The 18,851-nt window shown below is 40.3% G+C and overlaps 1 protein-coding gene across 2 annotated transcripts in view; it reads right to left on the reverse strand.

Moving 5' to 3' along the window:
• WWP1 (WW domain containing E3 ubiquitin protein ligase 1) overlaps positions 1 to 18,851 on the reverse strand; it is a 66,646-nt gene that overhangs the window by 37,166 nt on the left and 10,629 nt on the right. The gene's annotated exons all lie outside the window — the stretch shown is intronic.

Below are 18,851 nucleotides of genomic sequence, written 5' to 3' on the forward strand. Positions count from 1 at the left end.
AAAGTACTAATATATTCTGTACATTATAGAACATATAAAAACAGAAATTAAAAAGAATGAGATAAAGGTGAAATAAAGACTATTTAAAAATAATTTTTATTAATGGTACAAAAACCCTTTTTGCTCTCACTAAATTTTTTGTGTGTGTGTGAAAGCCACATGATTTGAGTATGCTTTATAATTTTTTGAAATTTTGGCTTAACACTTTGTAATTCAGTGATTTAAAGGTCTGGTTCTAAATTCAGTTTATTTCAATACTTGGATCTAATGACTGTCTTAGCTTGGAAAAGACAATTAACAAAGATACGTATATCCAAATGAAAGTGCATCACTGGCTACACTTACAGTATCATGATACTCATTTCATTCCCATCCGCTAATTTTTCAAAGGTTTTTCTTGAAATTTGGCCAGTAAATTTCCATCTTCACTGATATCAATCAGTTGTTATTGCAAACCATGGAAGGTGTTGCATTTTTACATTTTTAACAAATGGGTTCAAAACCCCCTGAAATTCTTCACTTGGAAAACAGGTGAGGAAATTCTGTTTCCAAGTTTAAGTGTATGGATATGAGAGCTTATAGGCAACACACATCTTTTCTGGCAATAAAAACACACAATGATAGAAACATTTCCAAACATCTATTTTCAAAACTCTCTCTCTGTAGCACAAGTTTTTTTCAAAAAGCAGTTCACCTTGAAGGGACATGTGAAGTGTTTTGAAAAGATATTTTGAAAATATCTGTTAGCCAGCATACTGCTGACAGCCACTTGTCATCACAGAACAGGTCAACAAATTCAGAACACTTGCCTTTTTGTGAAAGAAAAATGCGCAATTAATCTAAGTTTTACAACTCTTCTAAGCACTTTGCCACGATAACTAGCAAACCTCTGCATGGAACAAAAGATTCTCCCGGTCATTCCCCATGTCATTATAAATTGTTGTAAAGATTCTATTATTTAAAGGCCTTGTTTTCATACAGTTAACCACACTGATGACATCCTGCAGCACTTTGTGCACTTCTGGCTCCAACTTCCTTGTTGCTTGCCTATGCATGATGCAGTGAATGAATTCCACATGTGGTGCTCTCCTTGTAACCTTACTCCAGAATCCTTTTTACTTCAGTCAAAGCAGCCACTCCATCAGTGGTTATATTTGCACAGTGTTTTCATTTAATAAAATGCTGTTATTAAAGAGGTCATGCTGTTTTTAAATAGGTCATTTATTGAGAATGTATCTTCTCTGGTACATCTTTCCTTGGTGACTTCGTGTATTTCTTTATCAACACAGAATCTAGCAATGACTGTAAACTGAGCCACATTACAAACATCTGTAACTTTCATCCAACTGTACAGCAAGCCTCGGTTTTTTTCTACTGTTTGTTTCTTCAAATCTTTGGCAATGTTTTCCAGAAAACTTCCAACAGTATCTGCTGACAAAGGAATGCATTTTAGTTTGTCACCATATTGTTTTCCATGTATTACTGCAGACATTTCTATTGCAGCAGGAAGATCCAGTATTTCCCCAATGGTATGTGGGTTCTATGTCTTTTGCTACTGAGAAACCTCAAAAGAGGCTTCTAAAGATTTATCATTAGAAAATGATAAATTAAGTTTAGTGAAATCTTGTGAAGTACTGGACTGAGCATCACATGACTTTAAACATTGCTGAAAAAATTGTAAAGGTTTGTCTTCATGTTCTGGATGCTTAGTTTTTAAATGACTTGCTAATTGTGACGGCTTCATTAGCTATTGAAATCTATCATTAAGCTATCATTAGCTGATATCTCAAGGTACAGTATTCTCTGAGGGTGAGGTTCATCATCAACAATAGTGGATGTACATTCATATTTCAAATTGTCTTCCTGATAAACCCAAATTTTTTTGGCCAGCATCTTGTCAGATCTAACTGCCATTCGTTTTGCCTCATAATGCAGCTGACTAGGAGCTATACTAGGAGTAAAAGCATCAGCTCTACCATGCTCTTATTGTTCACTTGCGCTCACATTATTATTATTATCTGCAATCCATGGTCTGTTTGCAGGAATTTTTTTAAGTCACTTCCCCATTTTGTGATAGTTTAGTTTGGTTAAAACTAGATAATATAATCCATTAATCCACCTAACCAGGCACACATAAAGTGTAATTCACTTGTTTGTTCACTTTCAGTGTAAGTGCTACTGTGACCCCGCCACACTGTGGAATACTAGATCCACCCTCAAGATACCTCATCAATCATGTGTCACACAGGACTGTCTGGCATATGGACTGAGTTAAGGTGCATGTGTCAAGATATGTATTAAATAGAGCTTAATTTCTTTCTGTTTTTCAGTTAAAATGTAAGTCCTATTATTTTCTTCATGTACCTCAATGGATGGTCTTGCACACCTCACTTTGGAGGCCACTGATATGGAAGACATCAAAGGAGCAACACATGCAATCAATTCTGTGGCAAGTAACCTCAAATTTTTTAAAAAAAACAAGGTCTACAATCAAGCTCTAATCATGCATTTAAAAATTACTTTAGGCATCCTTTTTTAACTGACAAATTATTAATATTATTTTTACTGATTTTTTCTCCTACTGTTCAATCTAAAATGCTAGGAATTGGGGGGGGCGTATTTGGTTGGTTGGTTTTTAACTCTACTCTAGCATGCACAAAGAAAAAAAAAATAGAGAAATAAAGAAATAAACTTGTCAAAGTCCTCAGGTAGACAGTTCGTTGTCTAATCTCACCAGACTTCAGGTTCCAGGTGCTGATTTATCTGCAAGGCATACCACCTGCCCTAACCTGAGTTTCTGGCTCTGCTTGCTACTAAGCTTCTAACTTCATTTGGCAAACACTGTGTTTGTCAATCTCCTGATAACAGGGAATTGAGAATTCACTACACTTAGCTTTGTATCTTACCCCTTGAAAGAAAAAAAATACTGGGAGGAATTGCTACAATGACAATTACGATTCCAACAGAGGATGGAGATGAAACAAAGTTAGGCTTGCATGTTTCTGCAATAACTACATGACTACATCCCACGTCAACAGTGCCCCAACATTCTGTTTCTGTCTGTGTAAAATGAGCATCCTTCTATAATAGAAGTCTATTTTATATCCTTGCCACTATGGTACACCCAGGTACATTTACAGAGCAATGATTACAGTTCCAAATTTTTAGGATGTTGTAAACAAAATCCTGCATTAACATGTAAGTCAAATACTATTTAGAAAAACAAATTAAAATATATGGAAGTGCAAACAAAGCTTTTAAAGTTTTTTAAATAAACACAGCTTTTTATCAACATGAAAAAAGTGTTGTGTCATTTTTTTATATTTAAAAGGGCTTTACTGAATGGGGCAAATCAGTTGAACTGACTGATTCTGGTCTCATCATATTCCAAAGATCCCAAAGCTGCCGTCCTCTCTGTTCTTGTTTAACCAATTAGGAATTAAACACTGGTTAGGAATTAAGGAGGAAGGAAACATTAAATTTTCTCTCAGCCAAAAGAAGAAAACCAATGAATTGGTTTTTCTCGTAACTTCTTTTCAAGTTTAAAAAAAAATATTTAAGGCTTCAGTCATCAGTTATTTTCACCAGTAACTGTCCAAATGCAGCTACTGACATTTTTAAATGAAGTTAAGAGGTTACTGTCTAATCAGCTCTGATGCAGGTCGGTCTTCCTGGTAGAAGAGTGAGTCTGCTCACATTATGATGTTCATAATTTTTGCTCAGGATCCAAAAAGCTACTCTTATCATATAACTGAAAAAACAAACAAAAGAAAAAAAAAAGTTTTCACTGCCTCATGCACACTGAGTCACACTTACTCTCAGTCAAACATGCCTGTCTTCCATGTAAACAAAGCCTTCAGGAAAAAAAGTTGGGCAAGTTACATTGTACAAGGTGAAGGATCTTATCTAGAGCTTTGGACAGCTGTTACTCCCTGAAGGCTGGTCTAGATATATGACAAATGCTGCTGCACCGCTGAAGAAGGAAAGCATAATCCAAAACTTAGCCCCTTAGCCTCTGATAGGAAAATTACTACCATGATGCAGCAATGGGGGGAAGGGGGGGATGGGACATGGGACAACAACCTTATTTATCACATGAACTGTTTGCAGTAGTCATAAAAACAGTGTTATTGACATTGTGTAACATAAGAGTACTGATTGTCATATTCAAGAAAAGGACAGGACATGAAGAGCACTACTAAGAGAGCAAAGACAATGAAAGAGCAGTCCAAAAATAATAAAGACTGTAAGTAAATCTGCTCATCATCTATGAATGTATCAGGAACATATAGACAACAAAAATGAAGGCTACTTAATTAAAAGAATAGTGTTGACATAAATGTTTCCAAAAATCTTGGGTTTCTGGGGGGCAAGGTTGCAGCAGAGAGTCAACAAGCATATATTGTGTGAAACTAAGCAGGGACAGCAAAGAAGTCACATAGCAGACTTGCACTAGGATGGGATTACACCATCACTTCTTGCTTCATCAGAAGTAAGTTTTCATAAAATGAGAAATATTTCAAATAGTCCTACAACTAGAAATTCTTCAAATACCAAAAAACTGTAAGTTTCAAGGACTAGTAGCCTCTCATCTTAATAAGCCAGAAGAAACTGTATCTGCATAGCCAAAAATAACCAAAATGTCAACTAAACAAGTTGTTAGATCTTGGTGAAGAAAGGGACAAGATGGCAATTATACAAAATGAAGTGATGATATTCATTTGGAAGATTGAGAAGTTTTCACAACCAGGGATGACGTCAAAAGCAAAATACCAGTACTTTCTTAATCTAATTTGCAAGACAGCCTCCATGAGAAAGAAAAAAAGGCGGTGAAGAAGCCACAAAAGATGGGGGAGTTGTTCAAATAAAAATTTTTTCGAAGTTTTATTTCAAGTAATGCAAGCCCTAACCACTAATGGACAAAAGAATACTGTGAGTATTATTTACTGCTTTCTTGCATCATGCACACACTTTTTTTCCCTCAGCCCTAAATCCATTTTTCTTGTTAATCAAAATAAATGCCCAGTTTGGCTACTGAACATTGATTAAGGGTGAAAATCTTGGAGGTTATCTTTACATAATCTAAAGGAGAATTATATACAGCAGTGTGTCACCATCCCTGTAGTTAGAATTCTCCTGAAAATCAGGGGATTCATTCTGACAGGGCTACAGTCACCACACATTCCTGAATATGAACTTGCTACACCTCTTTATTCAAGTTCTAGGTTAAACTTCATTGGTCTAAACTTTACTTTTGGAACTGTTTCACTGATGTATATAACCCACCCTGACCCTCAAAATTCCTGGACACCAAAATGAATTGAGTCTTGAGAGCCAAATAAAGATCATAGTTACCACAGTATGTCTGCCTAAACCATCTTCACCATACATAACCTTTACATCATCCTGAAGAGTACAATCTATTTAGTAACACCTGTAACAGAATTAATATCACTTCAGTTGTATAAATTATTTTGCTAACTACAGATCAACTGGAACAAAGTAAGACCCTAGCAAAACCACAGAATGGCTGACAAAGCAGTCTATTAAAAAAATTAAAGGATCATTTCCTAATTCATGTGAATGAACAGTTTCATGGAAGACAGTTTAGTTAACAATACCAGCATTTATAAATTTAGACTTCTGTGAAGAATTTTCTCTAAATTTCAAAATGCTAGTAAAACATCAAATAAAAACCAACCACACTAGTGGATATTTCATTAATTTATTTTTCATTCTTTAATAGATGATTTACTTGTTCATGGAATTTAAGCAGATACATTTTAAATTACATAACCTATGTGGTGATGAATGCACCTGGTTGACACTTACTACTGTGCTATATTGAAACAAATGATAGTATTTATTATGAATTTGAAAGCCAAAAAGTATCACTGAAGCAGCACATATTTATAAATTGACTGATGCTTTGAATCAGTAATTGAGGAGATTTTTCATAAAGAACCAAAAAACTCAGATGTAGTACAACCACCAAAGTCCTGTCCTTACACATATGATACCACAAGAGTTGAGCTAGGAATAAAAAAAAATTGTACCAAGTTTAAGATAGTAGGGTCCAATTATCTGTGATATCATTTCACAATGGATGGAAAATCCTATCACACAAAACAGTTAAAATATAGGAAGAATGTTAAATCTGCAGAAACAAGAAGTTACACAGCATGGCATTTCAATTTAAATCAGAAGATGTACAAATCAGGAAAATATCAAGGGAATATTTAGCCACGAAGGATGGTCTGTCTACCCCCAACAATTACCTACAGAAGGCAAGGAAGGTCAACCCACCAAAAAAACCCAAACAAAAAAAACACACAAAAAAAAACCCCAAACAAACAAAACCCCAACAAAACCCAAAACCCTAACCAAACAGAATGACAAAACCAGGAACTCAGAAACCATCCATAAGGCTGTGGTAGAGAATTTCTTAAGTCACTGTGTCCCTCAGCTGAAACTGCTGTCAGTTTCAGCTGATGTAAGACAGAAGACTGAACAGAAAATAAATATGATTGTAGTTTAAGATTAGTTGGGCTTACTGATGGTGTTTTAATGAGCAGATCTATCCTCTTGCTAATCTGATACTTCTGTTCCAGAAATAATATAAAACATGGTGGATAAGGGAAGAGAAAAAATAAACACAAACCAATTACACCATGAATGAGCACTGGTGAATCAAAAATCTTCCTGAATGCCCAAAACCAGAATAAGAGAACTTGAGATCTAACTGTATAAATCCACTAAACAAAGGCAAAGGTGAGTAAAATGCCTAATTATTACTATCCTCCCCACTAACATCTTTAATTGAATTTTCTGCAAGCATAAGTAAAAATTGAGTTGTCTAGGTAAAATCACCATAATGCCATAAACATTATTTTTCCTATATCAGAGCATATCTTTTAAACAAGAATGGAAATGCAGAAAAATCTTTCTGCATAGATTTTTTTTTTAAATAAGGAATCTCATATATTCAAGACTTTTTCCTTCTCCCCTCAAGTAAAAAGGTAGGAAACTTTGAAGAAAGATAGAGTAGGGAAGAAATAAGTGAACTGAAACCCTAAATCCTATGGCTATTTAACATAATAAATAGTTCCGTGAAGAGTCATGGGCAAATAACAATACTGATGTTAGTTACTCTTTCTTGTTAGAAAGCATAAACATCAACACCAGAATGGCTATCTTACTTTGATTATAGAATCATAGACTGGTTTGGTTTGGAAAGGAACTTAAAGACCATCTAGTTCCAAACCCCCTGCCATGGCCAGGGACACCTTCCACTAGATCAGGTTGCTCAAAGCCCTGTGGCCTTGAAGACTGCCAGGGAGGGGGCAGCCACAGCTTCTCTGGCCAACCTGTCCAGTGCCCTCACAGTAAAGAATTTCTTCCTTATATCTAATCTAAATCTACATTCTGTCTGTTTAAAGCCATTATCCCTCATCCCATCACTACATGTCCTTGCAAAAAGTCCCTTTCCACCTTTCCTGTAGCCCCCTTTAGGTACCAGAAGGCTGCTATAACTTCTCCCCAGAGCCTTCTCTTCTCCAGGCTGAACAACCTCAACTCTCTCAGACTGTCTTCATAGGAGAGGTGCTCCAGCCCTCTGATCATCCCACACATAAGAAATCTTTAAACCAAAAAAAAACAAACAAAAAAAAAAAAACCACAAAAAACAAAAAACACAAACAAACAAACAAAAATGGTTTAGGTTCAGATTAACAAGCTATCCAATGACAAGCTCATGTTTTTATCAGTATTAGTGCTGGACTTCCTAAAGCTACAATACTGTCACAATTCTACTAAATGTAAAACTGAACAATGTGTGCACTATCACAGTAAAAGCGATACAAACTTGTGCTCTACACTTCAGATATTGCCATCTTGTTCTTCTGCCTCCATGTACACACACACTTTTGTTTTCAAGATGGGATAATGCTACTGGCAACAACCTCCTTGTTCTTCAGTGCAAAGAGAGGGCCTGGAGGCAGGACTAGACAGGTGGATCATTTCCTACTCTCCACAACACAGTGGAACATCTTTTTCCTGAAAGATGCTCACACACTGTTGCTTTGTGTCCCTGTACTACATGCTCCATCATGGGCAAAGTCTCCCAAGAACATCCCTCCTTCCCAGAACTCACGTTCCAGAAGAGCTACAGTACACAGAGATTCTAGCCCCTACAGCCACCTGAAATCACTGGTCACTTGTCCATAGTCTTTAGCAGTGTTGCAACAATTGGCCTCTTTACATTATTGAAAAAGCCAGTACCATAAAAACACAGGATAAAATCAAAAATATGTGTTATTAAGTGGTAGTAAAACCAGAAATGGCAAAATAAGAGATAGTGTAGTAGCTCTTAGAATAATACAGTTCCTAAAACCAGTATACTAAAGGGGTTATATAATAGTCCAAAATAGAAGAGACAACTTTTAAAAGCAATGAAATTCTTGATATACCAAAGAAAAATTAACTTTCCTCTCTTTCTTTTCAATTCAAGGGTTTACCTTCAGGAAGCAGGAGGAGTGAAGAAGAGAGGAAGGAAGGGAAGTAATCACTCCTCTACAACAAAATCAGGAAGTATCAAGTTGAAAGCAAGTTTCTTGATATGAAAATAAGAACAAAGAACAAAAAATAAGAAAAAAAAAAACTTTTCAGATGCAATGAAATTTCTCAACTGATTCCCTTCCATTCAGATTTCAAAAAATCCAGAATTTTTATTCAATGAAATTCTGATTTGAAAGTCTATTTAACTATTTATCAACAATAAAAATGGTGATGATCGCTGTCAGGAGGATCATTAAATTTAAGTGAACATTCTCAGCAAGAACCCTTAAATTTACATATTCTGATCACGTCTCTACCAAAGGGACAGTATTTTTCTAACTTTGTTACAGCAAATTGAATGTATGCCTGTAACTAAATTAAAAAAAAAAAGTTACAGATATTAACTGTACTCCTTACAGAGTGTCAGTAATTCTGTATCATTAAAAAAATTATGCATATCTCCCTTTGACATTGGGAAATTTTCATCTCAGAAACCGGTTACACAGAAACCAAATCTGAAACTATCTGGAGAAGAATCTGTAGACCCCAAACTGTGCTGACCTTTATTAAACTGAGCAAGATAGTAAAGGATCATTTCTACAACTCGTCCTGACTACAGCAACACTAAAAAAAACTTTAAAAAATAAAAAAAATTTCAAGACTTGGCACTCCCTAAATGGATAGTTTTGGGCATTAATAATTAAAATTACAATAATATTTACACTTATGCAAACAGAGAACTTCAAAATCAATGTTTTATTTCCCTGAATGCCACAAGCCTGCTTGTTATTTTAAGAAGCAATGGAAAGACTATGCTTACCAACAAGGGATATCCTCCACAAACACCAATATGGCCATCTGAGAACCACCAAACTTTCTGCTTGATGTTGGTGACAAAATTAATTCATTGTTCTTCATGAAAATTTCACCTGTCCTCTTCCATTTCAGGTGTCCTCTTCCTTTTAAGTTCTACTATTACAGGCTAATTCAAAATGTCTGCAATTCCATTCTCCTTTCTGACCAAATATATGGTAACCAGAAATATATTGTGAAGCCCAGGTGGTAGTCTGTTTTAGGTGTGATGAACTAGGGATACAGACAAGAGACGTTATGTAGGCCAAAGTATCAGCTTTTAGTAACCAATAATTTATTGGTGTATGGGAGGGGAAAAAAAAAAAAAAAAAACAAAACACAAAACCAAACACCTCTCCTATGAAGAGAAGCTTCCGGCAAAAAGCTATATTCATGGACATTTTATATATTTAATCAAAATACTTGCTGCTTTGATTCATGCCAGAATTTAGAATACACATTGTTTTAGAATCCTTCAGTTTACCTCCAGATATAACTAATTAAAGGTGGCAAAATGATACCTTGACATGCTGCAGACATTTAGAAGGTTTCCTTCACATATGCACTACGTTACACTCATGCTTAAGGAGCCAAATTGTTTGAACACAAGGGACAAACTTTAAAGAAAAGGAAAATGTTGTTTAGTCATATTACTGTTTTAATTATTTCACATTACGTACCCCTCTAGCTAGCAAGCAGTTTAAAAAGGATTATATTTAGTTGTAAATGAACATATTGTAACAGTTCTGCAGCCAATAAATCCCCCTTAAAATTACTAAAAGTTGAAAAAAATGTTAAGAGATTTTAATTTTTTTTACTGTCAAGAAGAAAGCTTGACAACTTTTAATTTATTGAAATTAAGTAAAGGAATAGAACAAGAGCTACAGACTAATAAAGCATCATTAAGCAGCAGGACGCCTTGTTATCTTACACATATACTGAAAGAAACAGAGTCCAGTGGCAAATACCAGTAACCAGTGCTCTGGTCTGTGACTTTCACTAAACATATGCAAGGAAGGTAAAGTCCAGGCTACACAAACAGCTCTAACCTTTGTTTTCTAATCTGATGCTTTACACTAAAGGTCTTAGACTCTTTCAATTTAACTCGAGATGTGTTTATATGACACTGAAATGTTATGTTTTTTTCACAGAATAAGCCAATTTCCCTGTCTTCTGGTATTCTGCTTTTGCCCCAACACAAGCTCCCAATGCCCAAATCACACTCTCTTTTACAACTGCATGAGTTCAATCACTTCCTGTTTTTTAAAACTCTTAATTTTTTGTTGTTTTCACCTTTACTATCTTTAATTTTCAGTCCTGCATGTATTTTTGTCTTTGAGTTTTACACCTAAATCATTTAGAATTTTTCTGGGAAATAGTTTTAATTATCCATCACAGAAGTACACATGAAAGCCATATGTTATGAAATAAAAAATAAATTTAAGATTGGAACCATGCAACAGACATGTTCATCACTAGATTTTCTAACTATGTCTTAAAATTATGCATAGTACTAGCAATGGAAATTGGTTTTTCACTGATTATTTAAAATAATCTGTTAAGAACACTGATTTTACTTGTCATCACACAAGGGAAACACACAATGGCAGTACTTCTAGGACAGGATTGTAGTAAGACCATCATTTGCTGAGCAATAGATTATTTTCTGTACCTACTGCTGGTTTTAAAATTCAGTCAAACAAATATTGATGGACTGAAATGCATGTCTCAATCTTAAAAAAAAATAATCTAGGATATCGTTTATTAAAATGAAAAACTAGCAACTTTAAACTATTTAACATTATACTTAGTTGCTTTTCAAGATTTTAACTCCTACTATTTAATTCTACTTACTAGTAGTTTCTCCAATTCCTTGGATATTCTTGAGTTTGAAAAAATATGTATGACAAAAAAACCCCAACCCAATTCCATCAGATTTATAAATATTACCTACAAACAAATAGATCTGGAAAACTTGAAAGAACAGAAATGCTGTTCAAGACATTTGTAACTGTAGGACATTCTATGCTAATACTGAACACTGGAAATTTTTGTTAAGTCAATGGTTCAATGAAAGTACTCTTAGCATCAGTCAGTCATCCTATAAATGACATATTCACTATATATAATCCCAAATCACAAAGCACAGAATGGCTGAGGTGGGAAGGGACCTCTGGAGGTCATCTGGTCCAACCCCCCCCAGCTCATGCAGGGCCACTTAAAGCCTGTTGCCCAGGACTTTGTCCAGGCAGCTTCTGAATATCTCCAAGGAGGCAGGAGTCTCCACAACCTCCCTTGGCACCTTGTGCCAGCACTCTGTCACCGTCCCAGTGAAAATGTGTTTCCTGATGTTCAGAGGGAACCTCCCATGTTTCATTCTGTGGTCATTGCCTCCAGTCTTGTCACTGGGCACCACTGAACACAGCCTGGCTCCATCCTTTTTTCACCCTTCTGCAGGTATTTATATACATTGATAAGATTCCCCCCATCCAGTCTGAACAGTTCCAGCTCTCTCAGCCTTTCCTCAAAGGAGAGGTGCTCCAGTGCCTCAATCACCTTCACGGTTCTTCATTGAACTCTCTCCAGTATATCCATGTCTCTCCTGCGCTGAGGAGCCTAGCACTGGGCACAGGACTCCAGGGGTGGCCTCACCAGACCTGAATAAAAGGGCAGAATCACCTCCCTCAACCTGCTGGCAAGTCTTTGTCTAATGCAGCCCAGGACACCATTTGCCATCTCTGCCACCTAGGCACACTGCTACCTCATGTTCAACTTGCTGTCTTTCAGGACTCCAGGTCTTTTTCTGCCAGCATAATGTCTTGCTTTGTCCTGTTAAAAAGTACTAACAAAACAATCTTCAACTGACAACAGTATCTCTCAGTCCTTTACCTAGGAGTACCTTTACAAACACTGTCAAACAAAAAAAAATTTTAAAAAAAAGGAAAAAAAAGGAATTACTTGAGGCTGAGGGGACTGAAAAAGGACTCAAAAATGTTAAGTATTAAACCCATCTTCGATAAAACAAAGGCAAATAAAAGCTCTCAGAGTCCTCATACTTCCTGTTACCATCAACACACTTTTTGGAATAAATCTTCAGACAAGCCCAAACAGTAAGGAATACAGTATCATTTCATTTCTCATGTTTTCACTGAGCCTATAGCACATACTTGACAGGTTATGGATATACCAGAGGCTTCCTTAAGATCTGCTCTGACATTAGTAGAATTTCAGCTTCAGCAACCTCCTCCTCATGGTCTGTAAGGCCTTGTCAGCAAGAGAAGGCATTAGTTCTTCCTCACAACTAACAGCTTCTCCAAAAATACTTCAACATCCATGACACACCACAAACATCTTGTTACTAAGTTCCAATTTGTCAAACCTACAGCAGACCTACATAGAACTGAATTAGAAAACAGTCATTCTTCTTAAATCACAGAACACCCTGAGATAGAAGAGACCCACAAGGACCATCAAGACTAACTCCTGACTCCACACCGAGCAACCTAAAAGTTTAACAATGTATCTACGAGATCTGTCTGAACACTTGAATTGAAAGCGTTGGTCAGTTCCCAGAGCTATGATATTGTTGGTATTATTGAGATTTGGTGGAAGGAGTCCCACAGCTGGAGTGCTGGGATGGAGGGCTACAGGCTGTTCAGGACAGGTAGGCAGGGCAGGTGAGGTGGAGGTATCACACTGTATCTTAGGGAGAGGTTTGATTGTACAGTCCTTACAATTAGTAACGATGTGGCTGAGAGCCTCTGGGTGAGGATTAGGGGGATGGAAAACAAAGGAGAAGTTGTAGTGGGTGTCTACTACCCATTGCCCAGCCAGGATGTAAGCACCAATTAGTTATTCTATAGGCAATTAGGATAAATTTCCCTTGTTCTTATGGGAGATTTCAACTTCCCAGACATCAACTGGGAATATCATACTGCTGAGACGAGCAGGTCTTAGAAATTCCTGAAGTTTTTAGGGGTAACTTCTTGTCACAGGTACTCAGTGAGCCATCTAGGCAAATGCCCTCCTGGAATTGCTATTTGTGAATAGAGAAGGACTTGTGGGAGATGTGATGGTGGTCTTCGCCACAGTGATCATGAAACTGTTGAGTTTAAAATTCTTAGTATAATGAGAATAAATGACAGCAGAGTTGCTACCCTGGACTTGAGAAAAGCAAACTTTATGCTTTTTAGGGAGCTATTTAGCAGAGTATCCTGGGCATCTGCTTTTGACCATTTAGGACTCCATGAGTGCTGGTCAGTCTTTATGAACCACCTTATAGAGCACAAGAGCAGACAATTCCAGTGTGTCTTAAGTCAAACAAGCAGGGTAGAAGACCAGCTTGGCTGAACAGGGAACTCCTTGTGGAGCTCAAAAGGAAAAAGAAATTGTATAATCTCTGGCAGCCAGGTCAGGCTTTGCAGGAAGATTACAGAGCCATGGTTTGTATATGCAGGGAGATAACACAAAAGAACAAAGCTCAGTTAAGAGTTGAAACCGGCCAGTGCTGTGTCAGAAAAGAAGAAGGGCTCTTAAGTATGTTAATAGCAAAAGGAGGTCTAAACAACACATTGGACCAACACTTGTTGAAGATCATCATCTGACTAATAGCGATGAGGAAAGTGGAAGGATTTAATGTTTTTTTTTCACAGAATCATTTAGGTTGGAAAAGGCGTTGAAGATCATATAGTCCAACTTTTAACCTAACAGTGACAGTTCCCAACTACACCATGTCCCTAAGCACTATGTCAACCCTATTCTTTAAAACCTTCGGGGATGGGGACTCCACCACCTCCCTGGGCAGTCCATTCCAACGCCTAACAACCCCTTCTGTAAAGAAATGCTTCCTAAAACCCAGTCCTGTCGCTCATTACTTGGTTAAAGAGACTCACCCCCAGCTCTCTGCAACCTCCTTTCAGGTAGCTGTAGAGGGCGATGAGGTCTCCCCTCAGCCTCCTCTTCTCCAGACTAAACACCCCCAGTTCCCTCAGCCGCTCCCCGTACGACCTGTGCTCCAGACCCTGCACCAGCTTCGTTGCCCTTCTCTGGACACGCTCGAGTCATTCAATGTCCTTTGTGTAGTGAGGGGCCCAAAACTGAACACAGGAATCGAGGGGCGGCCTCACCAGTGCCGAGTACAGGGGTCAGATCCCTTCCCTGTCCCTGCTGGCCACGCTATTGCTGACACAAGCCAGGATGCCATTGGCCTTCTTGGCCCCCTGGGCACACTGCTGGCTCCTGTTCAGCCGGCTGTCAATCACCCCCCCAGGTCCCTCTCTGACTGGCAGCTCTCCAGCCACTCCTCCCCAAGCCTGTAGCATTGCTGGGGGTTGTTGTGGCCCAAGGGCAGCCCCCGGCATTTGCCCTTATGGAAACTCCTCCAGTTGGCCTCAGCCCATGGCTCCAGCCTGTCCAGGTCTCTCTGCAGAGCCTCCCTACCCTCGAGCAGATCAACACTCCCACCCAACTGGGTGTCATCTGCAAACTGACTGAGGGTGCACTCGATCCCCTCGTCTAGATCATCAATAAAAATGTTAAACAGGAGTGGCCCCAAAACCGAGCCCTGGGGGACACCACTTGTGACCGGCTGCCAACTGGATTTAACTCCATTCACCACAACTCTTTGGGCCCGGCCATCCAGCCAGTTTTTCACTCAGGAAAGCATGCAATCATCCAAGCCGCAAGCAGCCAGTTTCTCCAGGAGAATGTTGTGGGAAACAGTGTCAAAGGCCTTACTCAAGTCAAGGTAAACAACATCCACAGCCTTTCCTTCATCCAATAAGCAGGTCGCCCTGTCATAGAAGGAAATCAGGTTGTCAAGCAGGACCTGCCTTTCATAAACCCATGCTGACTGGGCCTGATCATCTGGTTGTCCCACATGTGTTGTGTGATGGCACTTGGGATGAGCTGCTCCATCAGCTTCCTGGGCACTGAAGTCAAGCTGACAGGCTTGTAATTTTCCAGATCATCCTTCTGACCCTTCTTATAGATGGGCATCACACTGGCCAATTTCCAATCTGTGGGACCACCCCAGTCAGCCAGGACTGCTGGTAAATGATGGAAAGCAGCTTGGAGAGCACCCCAGCCAGCTCCTTCAGCATCCTCAGGTGTATCCCACCCGGTCCCATAGAACTGTGTGTGTCTGTGTCCTCCTGGACTGAGGGGGAGTCGTTCTCCCAGTCTCTTGTCTTCTGGCTGAGGAGGCTGGCTTCCCTCAATACAACTAGCCTTATTATTAAAGACTGAGGCAAAGAAGGCATTAAGGACCTCAGCCTTCTCCTCATCACTTGTTACCGTATTTCCTCCTGAGTCTAGCAGGGGATGGAGACTCTCCCTGGTCTTTCTTTTGCTACTGACATAGAAACATTTCTTATTGTCCTTGATTGCTGAGTCCAAATTAATTTCCAGCTGGGCTTTAGATCTCCTGATTTCCACCCTGCATAGCCTCACAGCATCTTTGTAATCACTGTGAGTGGCTAGCCCCTTCTTCCAAAGGCCATAAACTCCTTTTCTCCCCGAGCTGGAGACAAATTCCCCTGTTTAGCCAGGGTGGTCTTCTCTGTCATCAGCTTCTCTTACAGCCTGCTCCTGTGCCATTAAGAATCCCTTCTTAAAGAGTGCCCAGACTTCCTGGACCCCTATACCCTTCAGAACCATCTCCCAAGGGATCCTGTCAAGCAGGTGCCTAAACACGACAAAGTCAGCCCTTCTGAAGTCCAGAATGTCAGTTCTGCTGTTCCCTCTCCTGGCCTCTCTAAGAATAGAGAACTCTATTCACCGTCGCTGTGCCCTAGTTAGCCTCCAACCACCACATCATCCACCAGTCCTTCTCTGTTCACAAAGAGGAGATCCAGCAGGGCACCTTCTCTGGTCGGTTCACTCACCAGCTGTGTCAGGAAGTTTATCCCACATATTCCAGGAATCTCCGGGACTGGTCTTGCTCTGCTGTGTTGTGTTTCCAGCAGATGTCTGTGAAGTTAAAGTCCCCCACAAGAACAAATGTAAGCAATCGTGAGATTTCTCCTAAGTACCTACCGAATATTTCATCCCCCTCTCTGTCCTGGGTGGGTGGCCTATAGTAGGCTCCTACTACAACATCTGCCCTGTTGGCCTTCCCCCTGATTCTAACACAGAGACACTCTACCCTGTCTTCACTACACTTGCACTCAAAGCAATCATAACAGTCCCTGACATAGAGTGCCACCCCACCACCTCTCCTTCCTTGTCTATCCCTCCTAAAGAGCTTGTAGCCATCAATTGGCACACTCCGGTCATGGGAGACATCCCACCATGCTTCCATAATAGCCATGACGTAATTTTCCTGTTTCTTCATGGCTTCAAGCTCCTCCTGTTTGTCACCCATGCTGTGTGCATTGGCATACATGCACTTCAGCTGGGTTGATGTCCCCAGCACCTTTTCTTAGAGGTCCAGCCTGAGCTTTCACAGGTGTTACCACACTTACTAATCCATCAATATCCCTTGCACATTTGTTGTCTCCATCCCTTTCCTCCACTGACATGGCAGGGTGAGGGTCGTCGCTATCACAACAGCCCACAAGCTCTGGTAATCTACTCTGGGGCTTATGTCTAAGGAATTTGAGTTTTGTCCCCCTTCCCCCTCAAATCTAGTTTAAAAGCTCTCTTAATAAGCCCAGCTAACTCCTGCCCCAAGATCCTTTTCCCCTCCTGGGACTAATGCACCCCATCTGATGCCAAAAGGTCTGGCATCCTGTATACTAACACGTGATTGAAAAATCCAAAGCCCTGCCGGTAACACCAGTCTTGGAGCCACAAGTTCATCTGTTGAGTTCTCCTTTAGTTTTCTTCATTCATCCCTGCAACTGAAGGGAGAGAGAACACTATATGTGCCCCCAACCCCTTAACCAGCTTCCCCAAGGCCCTGAAATCTCTCTTCATTGATTTAGGACTTCTCCTGGTAATATGGTCAGTACCTAACTGAAAAACCAAGGGAGGGTAGTAGTCCTTGGGTCTCACTATACGGGCGAGTTTTGCCATAAGGTACTTGACTCGGGCCCCAGGGAGGCAGCAGACTTCTCTATGAAGTGGGTCCGGTCTACATATTGGGCCTTTGACACCCCTCAGAATGGAGTCACCCACTACAATGACTCTTCTGAGGTTCTTTTTTGAATTTGTTTTAATACCTGGTCTGTATCGACCAGGCCTTGGTGGGACCTTCATCTTCCTCCTCGTTTGATTCATTTTCTTCATCCTTCTCTTCTTCATTCAAAAGTTCCAGGGCCTGTATCTATTGTGAAGGGGCACCGTGGAAGGTGAGGGAGGTCAGGAGGGGATTTTCCTGCCTCCCTGAGCAGGGACCTGTTTCCAGCCTCCTCCATCTCTTAGGTCCTCTCCTTCTGCCTGGTAGCAAGAGGGTGAGGGATCGCCTGCCTCTTCTGGAGCCTCCATTTGCTCCTGTTGCCTCAGGGGTGCTAAGGTGCTGCTCCACCAATCAATTGCCCTTTGCACTTCCTAATACTTCTTAATCTATCAGCCTCTTCTTTGAGTTCCGCCACCAGGCTGAGCAGGTCATCCAGCCGATCGCAGCGCACACAAGTGCTGTCACTGCTGCCCTCTGGCAGGACTGACAGGCTCAGGCACTCCCTGCAGCCCGGGACCTGCACCGCTGCATGTTTGCGTGGCAGCTCCGTCTGGGTCACCACCTTCTTTCTGGTGGTGGCTTTGACGCAAGTGGAGACCATGGTTCAGTCTACTCGTGGAGGATGATGAGATGACAACTAGCTCAGATAAGCTCTAGACCCAGGAGATGGACTGTGTCTAGATGGTCTGCCGGATGGACTGTCCACTGCCATGCAAACTGCCGTGCCTCACCCTTCTGACGTGTCACGCCCTGCTCACCCGTCCTGGTCACCGCACTCCTGGTCGTTTGAGCTCCTTGGGGGCTGCTCTTGTATGTGAGGGGTGTTGGGCATCATCACTCCAGTCTCCGCCCGCTCTGAGTCTCCGCTGCTCTCATTCGCAGCTCACTCTTCCTGCACAAGGGGGAGGCGGCTTGAGGCTCTCCCTCCTCCCTGGGCTTCTGCCTTCCCAGCTTGTGGTTTTGCGGATTTTTTGGTGCCTTCAGTAGGGTCCCCTACTGCTATCCTCCTCTTTGGAGCTTCTCTCCTCAGCTTCAGTCTTTAATAATACTGATGGACCTTGGGCTGCCTCTTCCCCTGAGTCAGAGGACCACAAGGGTAGGAAAAATGACCTTCCACTTATGAACTCTGAAATTGTAATGAAATTGTAATGAAATTGTATCAGCTGAATGTTCTCAAGTCCATGGGACCTGACAGGATTCATCTCAGAAGGCAGTGGATGTAGTTTTTCCGGGATTTTAGTAAGGTGTTTGATGCTGGACACCAGAAGGAGATCAGCACCTCATTCTCCACTCCCCTTCGTGAGTAAATTCTAGACAGCGATGA

The sequence above is a fragment of the Athene noctua genome, chromosome 2, assembly GCF_965140245.1.
Source record: "Athene noctua chromosome 2, bAthNoc1.hap1.1, whole genome shotgun sequence".
Classification (NCBI taxonomy): domain Eukaryota; kingdom Metazoa; phylum Chordata; class Aves; order Strigiformes; family Strigidae; genus Athene; species Athene noctua.